Genomic DNA, 14,260 nt, shown 5'->3' with positions numbered 1-14,260 from the left:
TGCACATTCTTAGACGCCTCCGACGATGCACATAAAATATGTTGTTCTTGTTTAAAGATGCTAATGATGCTGGGATATAAAAGGGTGACTGCTGAGATGTTGCAAAGCATTGACGTTTTTGTAGGAAAAAAGAAATGAAATGTCTGATATACAACAAATGTCAAAAAGGTTTGTTCGGTGTTCGGCAGGTAGGCTGCTCCATTATAACAATCTTTCTTTGTTTCAAATGTGTTCCATTTGTTTTGTATTTGTCATTTACGTCTCAATAATGGAGAAGCCTACCTTACATACACTGAATAAACCATTATGACATTTTCCTTTCTTCAAATGTGTTCAATATTTATTTTTCATTTGTCTTATAGCAAAAGGTTCGTTCGGTGGTCGGCAGGTAGGCTGCTCCATGTTTCTTACATACAAAAAATGTAAATAATAAAAAAAAAATGAAGAATTTTGAAAACCAGTACAAATGTCAAAAAGGTTCGTTCGGTGGTCTACAGGTCGGCTGCTCCAGCAGCCGACCAGCAGCCGACCAGCTGCTCGGCTGCTGGTCGGCTGATTCTTAAATAAAAAAAAAACGAAAAATAAAAGAACTGTTGAAACAATTTGAAAAATGGACAAATGCCATAAAGGTTCGTTCAGTGTTTGTCGGGTAGGCTGCTCCATTATTGAGACGTAAATGACAAATACAAAACAAATGGAACACATTTGAAACAAAGAAAGATTGTCATAATGGAGCAGCCTACCCAACAAACACTGAACGAACCTTTTGCTATAACGAATATGAAAGACTAGGGCTGCTGGCTGGGTTAGTACTGCGTGAGCAACCATTTGTGGCACACGCGCCTCTGGCTCTCAAACACCTGTCCCACACGGTGTTGAAAGACTGCGCTCAATCGGTGCAATTCAGACCCTATTGTTTGAAGAACATAAGGGTCATAACATTGGTGAAGCTAGGCGCAATAAGGGCTTAACACAACGGTCAGATGCCAGTGATACAGCACCTATGAGGATGATACAGCGAGCGCATCCAGGTGTAGCTCTGAGCCCCACCCACCCTTGCCATCTCGAATTTATATAGATGATACATAAATGAATCGTTTTCTGCGTTCAGTGATGATGCATCTGATACAAGTAGCATAGATGAAGTGTTAGCGGCTTCCATAGTGGTGTTGTTTATTGATATTTTCAAGAATACCTGAATCTCTTCCTGACTGATGGACACTCTTTGAGGCTAGCTGACTCTCTTCCTGTGTGGGACCTTACAAAGCGATCTTTTCAAGCTAGACTACCTTACAAATTGAGCTTTTCCTATAATCGTTTCAATACTACCTTATGCTTTACAAGCTTGGCTACATACCACCTACAAGTACTAAAGCCAAGGGTGCACACGAGTGCGTTATTTGCAAGCACACAGAACGATGAAACAGGAAACGAAAATCTATCTGTAGGTGGTGCAAGGAGAGCAAAGTCGCGCTGTGTACCCTAGACTACTTCGTTGACTTACGCACCTCCAAAGTACTGAGTGTGTAATGTAGTGTGTTACTGTGTAAATAGTATGTGAAACTGTACATATTGTAATTTTAGTGAATTTTTACCATGTAATATTGTGACAATAAACATTTATTGTGGACACATTACTGACACATGTATCACAGTTCCATGGAAAATTATGAACATTCTACTGTATACATATTGTAAAGGACACAAATATCCATCATATACGATAAAAAAAACAAATAAAACCGCATTGGAAATGCATAGAAAAAATATTTGAAAATATATTTGTGGCAACACCCGGTGCTTGAGTGGCCTGCGCGACCGTGTCTGGGAGCTTCACACATGGGCGACCAGCCCCTGATGACGTCACAGCGCACCTTGTCCATGCCCTCACAGCCAAAGTAAGTGGAATTTGGTAATTATTTTTATATAGACATGTTCAGGGACGGTAATTTATCATTTTGCAAAGAAAAATGATATTTTGGGGAACATTTGATGTCATGTACTCTAGGGGAATTTCACAATAAACACAGTGCATCACACTGGTTACATGGGGGACACTCGTTTTGTATGACGTCCGTTTCACATGACGAACATGGAACGGATTAAATTCGTTATGCGAGGTACCACTGTATATTATTATATATATAATAATATATATATATAATATAGACACAAACACACATACATATACAGGTATACATATATACACACAGTATATATATCTATCTATCTGAAACTGTTATGGGAGTATGAGGTGTTACTCAGAAGGGCCAATAGCTAGAATCAAGATGTATCAAAAATAGTGGGATAGATAGGCCCGGCCCCCAAGGAACATAATGCTTCAAGGTTTTAAATTACAGGTCTGCTGTCTAGGAGACAGTCACCTACACCACTTCAACAGGATTAATGGATACACCTCAAAAACTAATGTATTTATTAAACCCTCTTATAACCCCCATATACATTACTATAATAAAAAAAAATTTACCACCCTATCGTACGTTAACTACCTTGGTCCACATAGACAGGATACACGGCTTACATTTGGAAATAGTAGGGTAAAGTCTACTGGAAGATAGGCACTCGAAAGGCTTGAAGCAGCCTGGGGTAGCTAAGCCCCACGTGGTACCCTAGTCACAATGGAATACACTTAGGGATGCCCAAAGCAATGGCTTATACTACACACTACTTATAAATAAAACACACACCTAGCCAGTAACACGGTACAGTAATCCTAAATAACTTAACTGTGGAATAACCCCAGAATGGGGTAAGGGAAGAGAGGAGTAGGAAGAGGAGGAGACAGAGCCACACAGGAGAGGTGTTGCCCCTAGCACATTAGTCCAGACAAGACCGAAGGAGCCTTCAGTCCCCGAGCTCTCTCAAGTTGTTGCCGGGAAGATACCTAGCTGATCGTGCAGCTACAACCAATACAAGTCTTCACCGACCTTCGTTACTAGTTACTTTAATAGTTCTAAGAATAGCTGATAACTAGTTCAATATTATATTTAATCAACAACAAGCTCAGAGTCTGAATGCTCTGTGAGAAACAAGATTCATCTTACATTTGGCCAGGGTGACGGGAATAATGCATACCCCATATCTTGAGGTTATCTTGAGATGATTTTGGGGCTTTTTAGTGTCCCCGCGGCCCGGTCCTCGACCAGGCCTCCACCCCCAGGAAGCAGCCCGTGACAGCTGACTAACACCCAGGTACCTATTTTACTGCTAGGTAACAGGGGCATAGGGTGAAAGAAACTCTGCCCATTGTTTCTCGCCGGCGCCTGGGATCGAAGCCAAGACCACAGGATCACAAATCCAGCATGCTATCTGCTCGGCCGACTGGATCCCCACCCATACATGGGATCGTCTCAAAGCTCTCCAAATGTACTCACTAGAAAGGAGACGAGAGAGATACCAAATAATATACACATGGAAAATACTGGAGGGACAGGCCCCAAATCTGTACAGTAAAATAACAACGTACTGGAGTGAATGACATGGAAGAAATTGGAGAATAGAACCAATGAAGAGCAGAGGTGCCATGGGCACAATCAGAGAACACTGTATGAACATCAGAGGTCCACGATTGTTCAACGTCCTACCAGCGAGCATCAGAAATATTAAAGGAACAACCGTGGACATCTTCAAGAGGAAACTAGATTGTTTTCTTCAAGGAGTGCCGGACCAACCGGGCTGTGATGGGTATGTGGGCCTGCAGGCCGCTCCAAGCAACAGCCTGATGGACCAAACTCTCACAAGTCAAGTGTGGCCTCGGGCCGGGCTTGGGGAGTAGAAGAACTCCCAGAACCCCATCAACCAGGTACCCCCGGTTTAAGGAGCCATGATATAAATGTTATTTTAATTAAATATCCTTCTCACGTGATCCAATTCTATGAATTAATGTATAGTAATTAGAGCTCAATTTGACTGTTGGTTTCCAACTAAGGAGCCCAGGGTTGTGACAAAAACCATCATCTTATTCTACATGGGACAAGAAACACACCTTGGGGCACTATTTCACAACAAGGTTTTATTGAACAAAACAGGATTATTTTACACTAAATAGAGATGGGGGGGGGAGGAGGAATTACTTGGATACGTCACAGGAGTGTTGAGATCAAGAGGGATACCTTCCAGCAAACATAAGCCTTAGGGGTGAATTGACTGTTGGATCCACACAAACTGGGACTTTAGGTTGCCACCCTACTCCACACTTCCTTGGCAACTACAAAGATAGCATGGGTTTATAGCAGTACAAGGTCTTGACACTTACACACTTTACCAATGGGGATCACAGCTGATGGAGTATAGTCCACGTGTACAGAAATCTGAGTGAAAAAATCAAAATAACACAAAACACCACCCACACACAGGATTCTATAAATACTTAGTTTTAAAACTGCCTATCACTAACTAATACAGAGATGAAGCACTTATAGTGTGTATGGCTTACAGTGCACTTATCGTTATTGAAGGAGACCTCCAATAACATCACACAAGCAATGACCGAACTCTTCTCCATTCCTTCCCATAACCAAGTGAGCAAGACAGCTCACACATCTGTGTCCAACCGCCTGGTTACAATAATGTTTCATACACATTTGTATCTCCCAATATTTCATTTATGTCTTACAAAGTTCTAGGCCATTTTTCAACATTTAACACTGTTGTTTCTATATAATTTCCAGCACTGAATATACTTTTTAAACATATATTTTCTTTGCTTGTTTACACTGTTGACACATAGCAAGATGACACTTTCCTGCTATGACAATGCTCTGTGCATGTGCAGAACTGATTATTGTATTGCAAGGATTCCAATTGTAAGAGTTTCAGACAGTTTTTCAATATTTAACACTGCTGTTCCTATGTCCCTCTATACCTTTCACAAGGGTCCCTCTTACAAGTTGGATAACACGAAACTTTGAAAGAAGAGATGCTATACCAATGATACTTTTTAAGACATAAGTGCTCTGTAGGGTGGAATATTGTTACACACTAACAGCCCCGTTCAACGTTGGAGAAATTATTAACCTGGAGAATGTGCAAAGGTCTTTCACTACCCAAATCCTCTCAATAAAAATCTAAATTATTGTGACCACTTACAAATTTTAAATTTGTAATCCCTAGAGCATATATGAGAGAGAAACATAATAATTTACACTTGGAAAATATTAGTGGGACTGGTTCCAAATCTGCACATTGAAATAAAACCACATTAGACTAAGAGGCATGGCAGAATAGCCCCATTGAAAAGCAGAGATGTAATAGGTACACTTGGTAGAGGATTCTAACAACATCAATAGTCCAAGATTTTTCAACACATTCCCTCTACATGTAAAATAAGGGGCATAACTAAGTGACCTTACCGTGTTCAAGAGAGAGAGAGAGAGAGAGAATTTGATTAACACCTCCAAAGGATTCCTGATCAACCAGGCTCTGATTTATACATCAAGCTGTGAGGAGCTTTTTCCAACAGTCTTGTTTGGGCTGACCACCAACCAGGAGGCCTGGTCAGAGATGGGGCTGCTGGGATGTTGATCCCCTCAACCAATAACAGGTTAGCAAGTAAACTGGTAATGCTATTCTTGTCTTTATATCTAAACAGTCATCCAGCACTAGTCCTGAAGTCTTGGACTATAAAAGCTTTATTGCACTATTTCAGCTGCATTCTGAATGAAATTGCCTGAAATGGAAATCGTGAAAGAATCTTCAAAGAAATGAAATCTTGTCAAACAATTCGCTATAACTTCTTTAAATATTACTTCATCAAAATTAGTACGCTTAGCAAGTTTCAGTGTTTTTCTTTAGTATTTGACATTGAACAAGTAACTTTCTAATATCATGTTTTTACCTCTTAACTGTACTCTTCATAATGCTGAATTGTCAAGCATGCCTGGTGATGGTGTATCCACACTTGGCTTTCTCTGTAGGGCTAATTTTTTGCTGGATGGATACAAATTCCTCTTCCTTTTCAAACCTACAGCACCATCAGTACTGCTGCTGGACACTTTCATAAAAAGAAATAGGTTCAAACAACATTGAATGCGATAATATTGCTAAAAATCTTTCGCGGATGGAAAATAATACAAATATATGAAAATTCACATGGTGCCACAAACTGATGTGGAATGGACAGGGTTATCTGCTCCAACCTCATTTTTGTTCTGTCTACAAACATAAATATCTCAATTTTTCATATAATGTAGTGTATTTGGTATAATTGCCATATTTGAGTGTGTTTTATATTTGTTCTTAACCTGTGCAGTATTTGATGCTGTATTATAGTTTGGGATTTGATATGGTGATGTTAAGGGTACCCAACAAACCCAACAGGTTTGCAGGGCTGCTTGAGCAAACAAATAAAAACTATTTTTATTATACCAGACAGTTTTGACTGGATTCAAATATGGGTGGGCTATGCTGTACTTGAATTCATTGTAGCGCAGATTGTTATTCCAGACAATTTTTTACTGGATTCAATTGTTGTTGGGCTATAGTTAATCCATTGTGGCGCAGGGATGTTCTAGTGAGGTCTCAGTACATTGTACTTACAAGTCAGCTTTTTGGTTCATGTTCCAGAGCCTCCTGGATGCCCATTGGCATGTGTTTGTTCACCTTTAGTTCTGGAACTGGCTGTAGGTTGGTTTCATTTTCTACCACTTTTGGATGCTAATCTTTAGCCTAGAAATTAAGGCTCAGAATTTATACCAAACTCACCAGGGTGGTTCTCTGAGGGCTGTAGGCGATTGATATCTTCTACAGGATACCTGCGTTCTCTTCTGTCCCAATGACTGGCTCATTTAGACTCTCAGTCATCGTGCTTGTCTGGAATCGCAGGATGCCAGTGCGTTTCTTTTCTTGTCTTATGAATAAGCTGAAATCCCAGCTCCTCTCAGCTTCCCAATATTTTACTTGACTGTAACTTGTTTTAGATGGTAGGGCCGCCTCCAGTTTTGTCCCAGAGATAGATCACTCTTGGTTCAATTTCCTCTGCTGCTTTTTTTTTTTGGACGCTTTATCTCTTGAGTCAGATAAAGAATCTGCTGGATTGAATTTATGTTGTTTGCATGGTATATTCTCAGGGCTACCTCTGGCTGGAATGGTTGAACTAGTTGCTCCATAATTACATTTGTCTCCGACCCCTGAATCACCACTTACAGGTTCCCAAAGTTTGCAGGGATGGTCCTTCGATGGTTTCTTCTGAAGATTTTTAAAGTTTCTGTCGCGTGGATGCTCTGCTTTCTTGATTCAAGTTTTTAATTGATGCGTCTAGCTTAGGCTGGGGCTTTGTCTTGAATCTTTACCAAGTTTGTCTCTAACGTTGTTGTGGCTTCAATTTAACATTCAGGGAAACATTGGCTGTTTGGATTGTTCACTTACATGTTTAGCATTCCTCAGGTGGGTCTGTTTACATGTGCTTGGATCGGCAAGCTCCCTGTTTGTGTGGTTGATGCACTTGTGTCTTGACTGGAAGCAGTGAGAGAAATTTTCTCCATTCGAGATGCTATGTAGAAGTTCATTGGCAGTTGTAAAGCTATTTGGCTGTCTGATTTTACTAGCTTCTCTGTGTCTGATTGAGCCCTGGAGTTAAACAAATACCTCCAGGCTCTCTACAGATCCTCATGTTTAAGAGTTTAGAGGGTGAATCTATTGCTGCCTTTATTAGCAGCAGTGTTACTCTTCTTTGCTTCAACTATCTACTCCTTCTGTTCCTGTTCTTATTTCCTTTGATACTGTACTTATTATTTGTCAGACTGGCAATTCATGCTAAACACATTCTGTCATTTCAGTCCTTCTCACCCATATTTAGACCCTGCTTGGTCCTTCGATCAGTGCTTGGTTGTCTTTCCCTTTGTTTCAGAGATCCTGTGGAGGATCTTTTCCTCAAGTCTCCTCTTTTGACTTTGTCAGTGGACAAATAAGTTAATGAGCCTAATGTTCTGCCCCATCATTTAGAGTTTATTTAAATATGTAATGGGGGGGATTCCTTTGTGAGTCTCCACCCAGATCCTTCATTCTTAGCCAAGAATGAGACTTTGGGCTTTTGAAGGGGTTCTATCATGGTTTGGGCCTGGTTGATGTATCTTTCAGTGCACCATACTATGTGTTCTGAAGCTTCTCTATGCTAATGTTTCCATGCATCTTGCAACTGCACCTAAGATTCTTTCTTATTGAACATTTGCACCAATGTTTTGTGCACCTGTGTCTTTCAATTGCTTTGCAAAAGTGGTTAAATGTTAAGTCAGCCCCAGGTAATGTCGATGGGCTCATGATCTCTGTATGCATTTTTTAATGTGGTACCATGCCGACTTCAGAACTCAGGTGCTTTGGAAGTCCACCTTGATATTTGCCTGCCAGTACGTTCCTAAGGTTCCCTCTTGTGCCATCAGTGTGTTGCCTTGGGCAGGCTCTCCTCATGATGGCCCTCTTCTCCTCCGACAGGGTCGGGTTCTGGGGGGTGCGGCTGCTGTTCCTCCTGCTGCTTCTCCCCCTGCAACTCCTCTTCACACCATTCTGCAGCCCAGGTGAGTCATACCGTAATTGTAGTCTTCGTGGCATTCACAAAGCCTTGCTGTAACCCTCGCACTGCGCCCATGGATTTTCCGTTTACCCTCAGCGCGCATAAAAAACTAAAACAAAATTATTTATAATTTACATACGGTAAAAAGGCATGCAGCAAGCAGATATATATGTGTACAGTTGTTAAACGCACTGTGGTTTGAGTATGGTGGGCTGCTGAACTTGATGAAATCAGTCGCTTATGGGCCGGGTGGCTAGTGGCTTTCAATGCACTAGAAGTCATGAGGGTGGGGTATCATTCGGCATAATTCCATTCATCGGTTTCTGTTGGCTTACTAGCAATTTTACCTAATATTTCAGTCCAGATGATAAATATGATTGTAACCATTGACTCATTATGACTATTATTTACTTATTTACATGTATACATTATTACATGTCATTCATACATTACCAGACAATACCATTATTGATAATTATCAGTTCAGTGATATTGCTGGCAAATGAAACACAGTCTTCCTAGAAGAAACTAAACAAATAAAAAATAAATTCTTGAACTTAAACTAACAATTTTTTTTTATCCTTGAAAGGTACAGAGTTTAGAAGAGTTTGAAAAAGCAGTACCTGTATTGGTAAGCTGCTGAAGTGCTAGTTCCTTGGAATGTTTATGAAGTGCAAATTATGCATTGTATAAGGTCACCATTTGACTAGTATCAGTCAGTTATTCTTTCCATATCATTTGTTATTTGTTAAAATTAGGTTTTAAGCTCGTCCATAATTTCCCTGGTCTTTACTGGCAACGTGTCCTTCTCAGCCTTTTGTGCCTGTGCCACAGGGCTGCACTTAGACATGGCACTGTAAGCTGTGGGAAACTGTAAAGGCCCTATTTGGCAAATGTTAAGTAGAGAATAAGGCTGTGTAACAACTGAACTTTGCAAGAATCTCGCCAAAATGTGTAAAAAATGTGTGCGTGGGAGGGGGGGGGCCAAGGAGGATTGCTCCTTTAGAACTAAAAAATATACCTTAAATTAAATTACTCAGTTTTAAGACCTTTATTAATAGGAAAATAATATTGCAAATTCATTCCCAGTGAGTCTAATAACTGAATGCATTTAATTCCTATGAGTAAAATACTTTTGTAAATTGTAATTGCCCAAAATTGAAATGTACCATAATTTGACATCTATAATATGATTATCTAATAAAACATAAGAAATCAGTCAGTTTACAACTGATTAAACTATAACAACTGTTAAAACACTTCAACTGATAAAACACTTCACTTTTAAAACACTATAACTGATACCACAAATATAAATATATTTACTAATAAAACACTACATCTGATAAAAAATTACAAGTGATAAATCACTATACACTGTACTATAAAATGCTACAAGTGATAAAATACGGCACTGATAAAACAACCCGTTCTCGCACTTTCTTACAGTCAATATTGACTTATTGAATACGTGCATATGTGACATACTAAACATACTAGTTTACCTTGAAAAGCTTCATAGAAAACACCGACCTTACCTAACCTTCTTAGTATGTTAAGATAAGCATCTTATTGCTTCGTAATTACAATTATTACTTAACCTATAACTATAATAGGTTAAGTAATAATTGTAATTATACCTATAATAGATTAAGTAATAATTGTAATTACGAAGCAATAAGATGCTTATCTTAACATACTAAGAAGGTTAGGTAAGGTCGGTGTTTTCTATGAAGCTTTTCGAGGTAAACTAGTATGTTTAGTATGTCACATATGCACGTATTTAATAAGTCAATATTGACTATACGAAAGTGCGAGAATGGGTTGGATAAAATACTACAACTGATAGATTTGTAGCTCAAGGAGATGAGAAGAGAGAGAGGAGGTGAGTTACCAGGTAGCCTAGACCTGTTGTTTAACTAAAATTAAGATGCAGATAACTTGAAACTTTAGGTACCACTAGTAGCCAGCAGCTACTGTATTATCGTGATTGATTACATTGTGGAACTGTAAGAGAGAGTTGGAAAAAGGGCAAGGAGGAAGAGAGGATTACAGAAGGGTTAGGGATGATCTGCAGTAGGTTCAATGGTAGATTGAAATGGTAGGAAAGTCAGCAGGAAAGATGTTGGAACTCGTAACATAGAAATGCAAAGAAGCAATGGAACAGGTCATACCCCTATTCCTAAGAAAGGAAGTAGACGAAAGGAGAATAGCAATCGCATGGTTCAACAAACAATTTAAAAAGAAAATAGGAGAAGGCAGAAAGGCATTGAAAAAGTTTAGGGATGGGTACAGAAGCAAATAAGGAGGCATGAATGATTGCACAAAAATCAGGAGGGCAGTAGAGCAGAAATTTGAGAAAGACATTGTGCCAAAAGAAAAGAGCTAACCTAAGCTATTACACAGCTATGTACGGAGGAAAGCAACAGTATATGAGACCACATGATTAAACTGCTGGGACATTAAGGAAACGTCCTAGTGTGTGAAGAACCCCCAAAAAAGAGGTTCCAGGAGGTCTTCAAACCAGAACAAGATTGGTGTTCAAGTAGAGGTGACAAGAAATAACCAGAAACAACACTATACAGCATTAAAGTTAATGTAGAAGAGGTAAAAAAATGTCTGGAGGATTTGGATGTAACAAAAGCAGTACCAGATTGAATATCACCATGAGGGAAGCTGTAGGGATTTTGTGTTACCCATAATAATTAATATAGTGTTGTGCAGAATACCCCTGTTATAAAGCAGAGGTGGAATAGGTACTCTGAGAGGGAATTCTTATCAACATCAGAGGCCCGAGACTGTTCAACACGCTTCCACTACACATAAGGGGCACAACTGGCCGACCCCCTCACAGTGTTCAAGAGAGAACTTGATTGACACCTCCTAAGCATACCTGATCAACCAGGCTGTGATTCATACGTCAGGCTGCAAGCAACTACGTCCAACAGCCTGGTTAAGGATCGGGCCGCTAGGATGTTGAGCCCTAAAATCATCGCAAGGTAACCACATGGTAAGGTATTATTCAACATTGCACTAAAAATGGGAGAGGTTCAGAAAATCTGAAAAAAGGCAAATGTAGTTCCAGTATTCAAGAAAGGGACAGATATGGTGAACTAAACTATAGACCAGTGTCATTTACGTGCATTTCATGCAAGATTCTGGAAAAAGTCATCAGAAAAGGGATTATAGAACATGTGGAGAGAGTAAATTTTATAAGAGGTAGCACATGGCTTCAGATAGGGAAAATCGTGCATAATAAACGTTATTGAGTTCTATGACAGGTTCATGAAAACAAGGCAAGAGAAGGAAGAGTGGGTAGACTGCATCTTCCTGGACTGCCAAAAAGCTTAAGTTACAGTTCCTCACAAAGATAGAGAAATAATGAGGATAACAAGAAAGGCACTGGATTGCATATGGGAATACTTGACAGACAGAGGAAACAAAGAGTCAAAGTCAGAGAGGATATGTCAAGCTGGAGAGGAGTGGAAAGTGGTGTCCCACAGGGCTCTGAAGAGAACTCTTTGAGTGCTATAAGAAGTGCACATGTTAAAAGAGTGCTATAAGATCATACTTCATAGGATCAATTCTATAGTATGACTACCGAGTTTCTTGTCCAAAACTCGGGGAAGGAATCACACTGCGATGTGATGCTATCTAGAGTGCTATAAGGAGACTTCAACAAACTTCAGAAGTGGGCAGATAAATGGCTGTTGGAATTCAGCCCAAATAAGTGAAAAGTATTGAAAATGGGTAAGAGAAACAGGGAACCTGTATTTAACTATAACATAAGGGGAAGACAATTACAAGAAACATTACTGGAAAAAAACCCTGAGAGTAGATACAATGCCCACTAACACCAGAAGCTCACATGAACAGGATAACATCAGCAGCATATGAGAAGTTAGCAAACATAAGAACATCATTTAAGAATCTAAACAAGGAGATTCAAGCCTATACATGCTGCCTATGTGAGACCATTACTTGAATGTGCAGCTCCAGCATGGAACCCACACCATGTGGGTTCACAACATAAAAAGGAACTCAAGAAAGTTCAGAGGTGTGCAACTAGATTAGTACTAGAATTGAGAGGCCTCAGCTATGAGCACATGTTAAGAGAACTTATTCTTACAACCATAGAAGAGAAAAATAACAAAGAAGATATGATAACTACATACAAGATCTTGAGGGGAATATAAAAAAGGATAAAGGAAGCCTATTTAAGTAAAAAAAGTAGGACAAGGGGATGCCGGTGGAAGCTAGACACACAACAGATGTAAGGAAACTCGTTCCCTGTACGGGAGGTAGGAAAGTGGAATGCAGTGAAGGAAGAGATTGTTGAAGCAGATTGCATCTGCAACTTTAAGATTAAACATGATAAAATATTAATACGGAGAGGGCTAATTAGCACACCAGTTATAAATGTCTAGGAGGCTGGGCATGAAGTGCTAAATCTCACTACCCCTGTAGTCACTTACAGGTAAGCACTGATAGAACACTTAAGAAATAAAGCACTGCAACTGATAAAACTTAACATACATGCACTCATAAAGCATTATAACTGATAAAACACTGCAACTGACCAAACATTGTAACTGATAAAACATTGCAATTGATAAAACATTACAAGTGATGAAATATTGCAACTGATAAAATATTGCATTTGATAAAACATTACAAGTGATAAAACATAACATACATTTACTGATAAAACATTAAAAAATCTACACAATGTTTTGTCTACACAGTCAGTTTACAACATTTTCCTTCCTTATTTACACCGAGTGAAAAGTCTCAAAATCAAAACTTTCGTAAATGATCTACAGTATATCTTAATGATCGAGTCTAATTTGTTAATCTAATTAACAATTAAAATTGTTAGATTATATCATTACTTAAATATGTATTATAATAAAACTAACAAATAAAAAAAAAAGATTGGTGTTTTAAAAATGCCCTTCAGACTGAGAGGCAGAAAGCTGGAGCTTGTTTAGCTTATACCTAAATGTGGCTCTGCTGTGCCATCACGTTTATTATTTCAGTTTTCGTTATTGTTATTATAGTTGGGCGAATATCATCACAGCGAAACCAGTCATTTCGTTGTCCCATATTTATTACTGCTACTTTTCTTTCTGGGCATAATATGTTCCACATAGGTAAGGTCTTCTCTTTATTCTTCAGACCCTTCAGAATCATCGGCTTTGGCAGCAGCATCATAATTACAGCTTAAATGGTCATTTGAGGAAACATGGAAGCTGTGGGCTAAAGTTTCTTCCTTACATTTCTCAAGATTTAACTGTGAATATCTTTGTATTCTCTGGCCCTCACCCATATGACTTTTGGCAGTGAAGGTTTTCTTGGGCTTTCACTGCCATCTTCTTCTCTAGTGAAAGTTTTCTTGTAGTATTTCAAATTGCTAATTTCACTTCAATCCAAGAGTTACATAAAAAAAATGTTTTATTTGGAGGCAAGCAGCTAGCAGTAATGTTACTTCCACTTACTAATTGTTGTTTTTTGGATGCAATGATTTCTCTACAAGAAGAAGATTCTACTATTTTCTGGAATTTTTTGCCATAAGTATTAAAACCCTATTAAACCACACTCTTATCATCCACAAAGTTGGTAAAGACCTATAAATGACATGTAGAGACTTGGTTCCTATGATATTGGATTTTTGGTTTTACCAATCACCAGCAGCTTGCATTTCTAGGAGGGCTGCACAGTGGCTCCCTGTTG

General features: G+C 39.1%; 1 protein-coding gene and 1 pseudogene across 18 annotated transcripts in view; both read left to right on the top strand.

Annotated features, from left to right (window-relative positions):
* The window catches only part of LOC123773598 (heterogeneous nuclear ribonucleoprotein Q), a 236,569-nt gene that overhangs the window by 112,390 nt on the left and 109,919 nt on the right, over window positions 1–14,260 (top strand). The window lies entirely within an intron of this gene.
* On the top strand, window positions 12,089–12,227 carry LOC123773778 (small nucleolar RNA U3; annotated as a pseudogene).

The sequence above is a fragment of the Procambarus clarkii genome, chromosome 72 (genome assembly GCF_040958095.1).
Source record: "Procambarus clarkii isolate CNS0578487 chromosome 72, FALCON_Pclarkii_2.0, whole genome shotgun sequence".
Taxonomy (NCBI): domain Eukaryota; kingdom Metazoa; phylum Arthropoda; class Malacostraca; order Decapoda; family Cambaridae; genus Procambarus; species Procambarus clarkii.
Note: the sequence above shows the minus strand (reverse complement) of the source record. Positions and strands in the feature narration are given on the sequence as shown.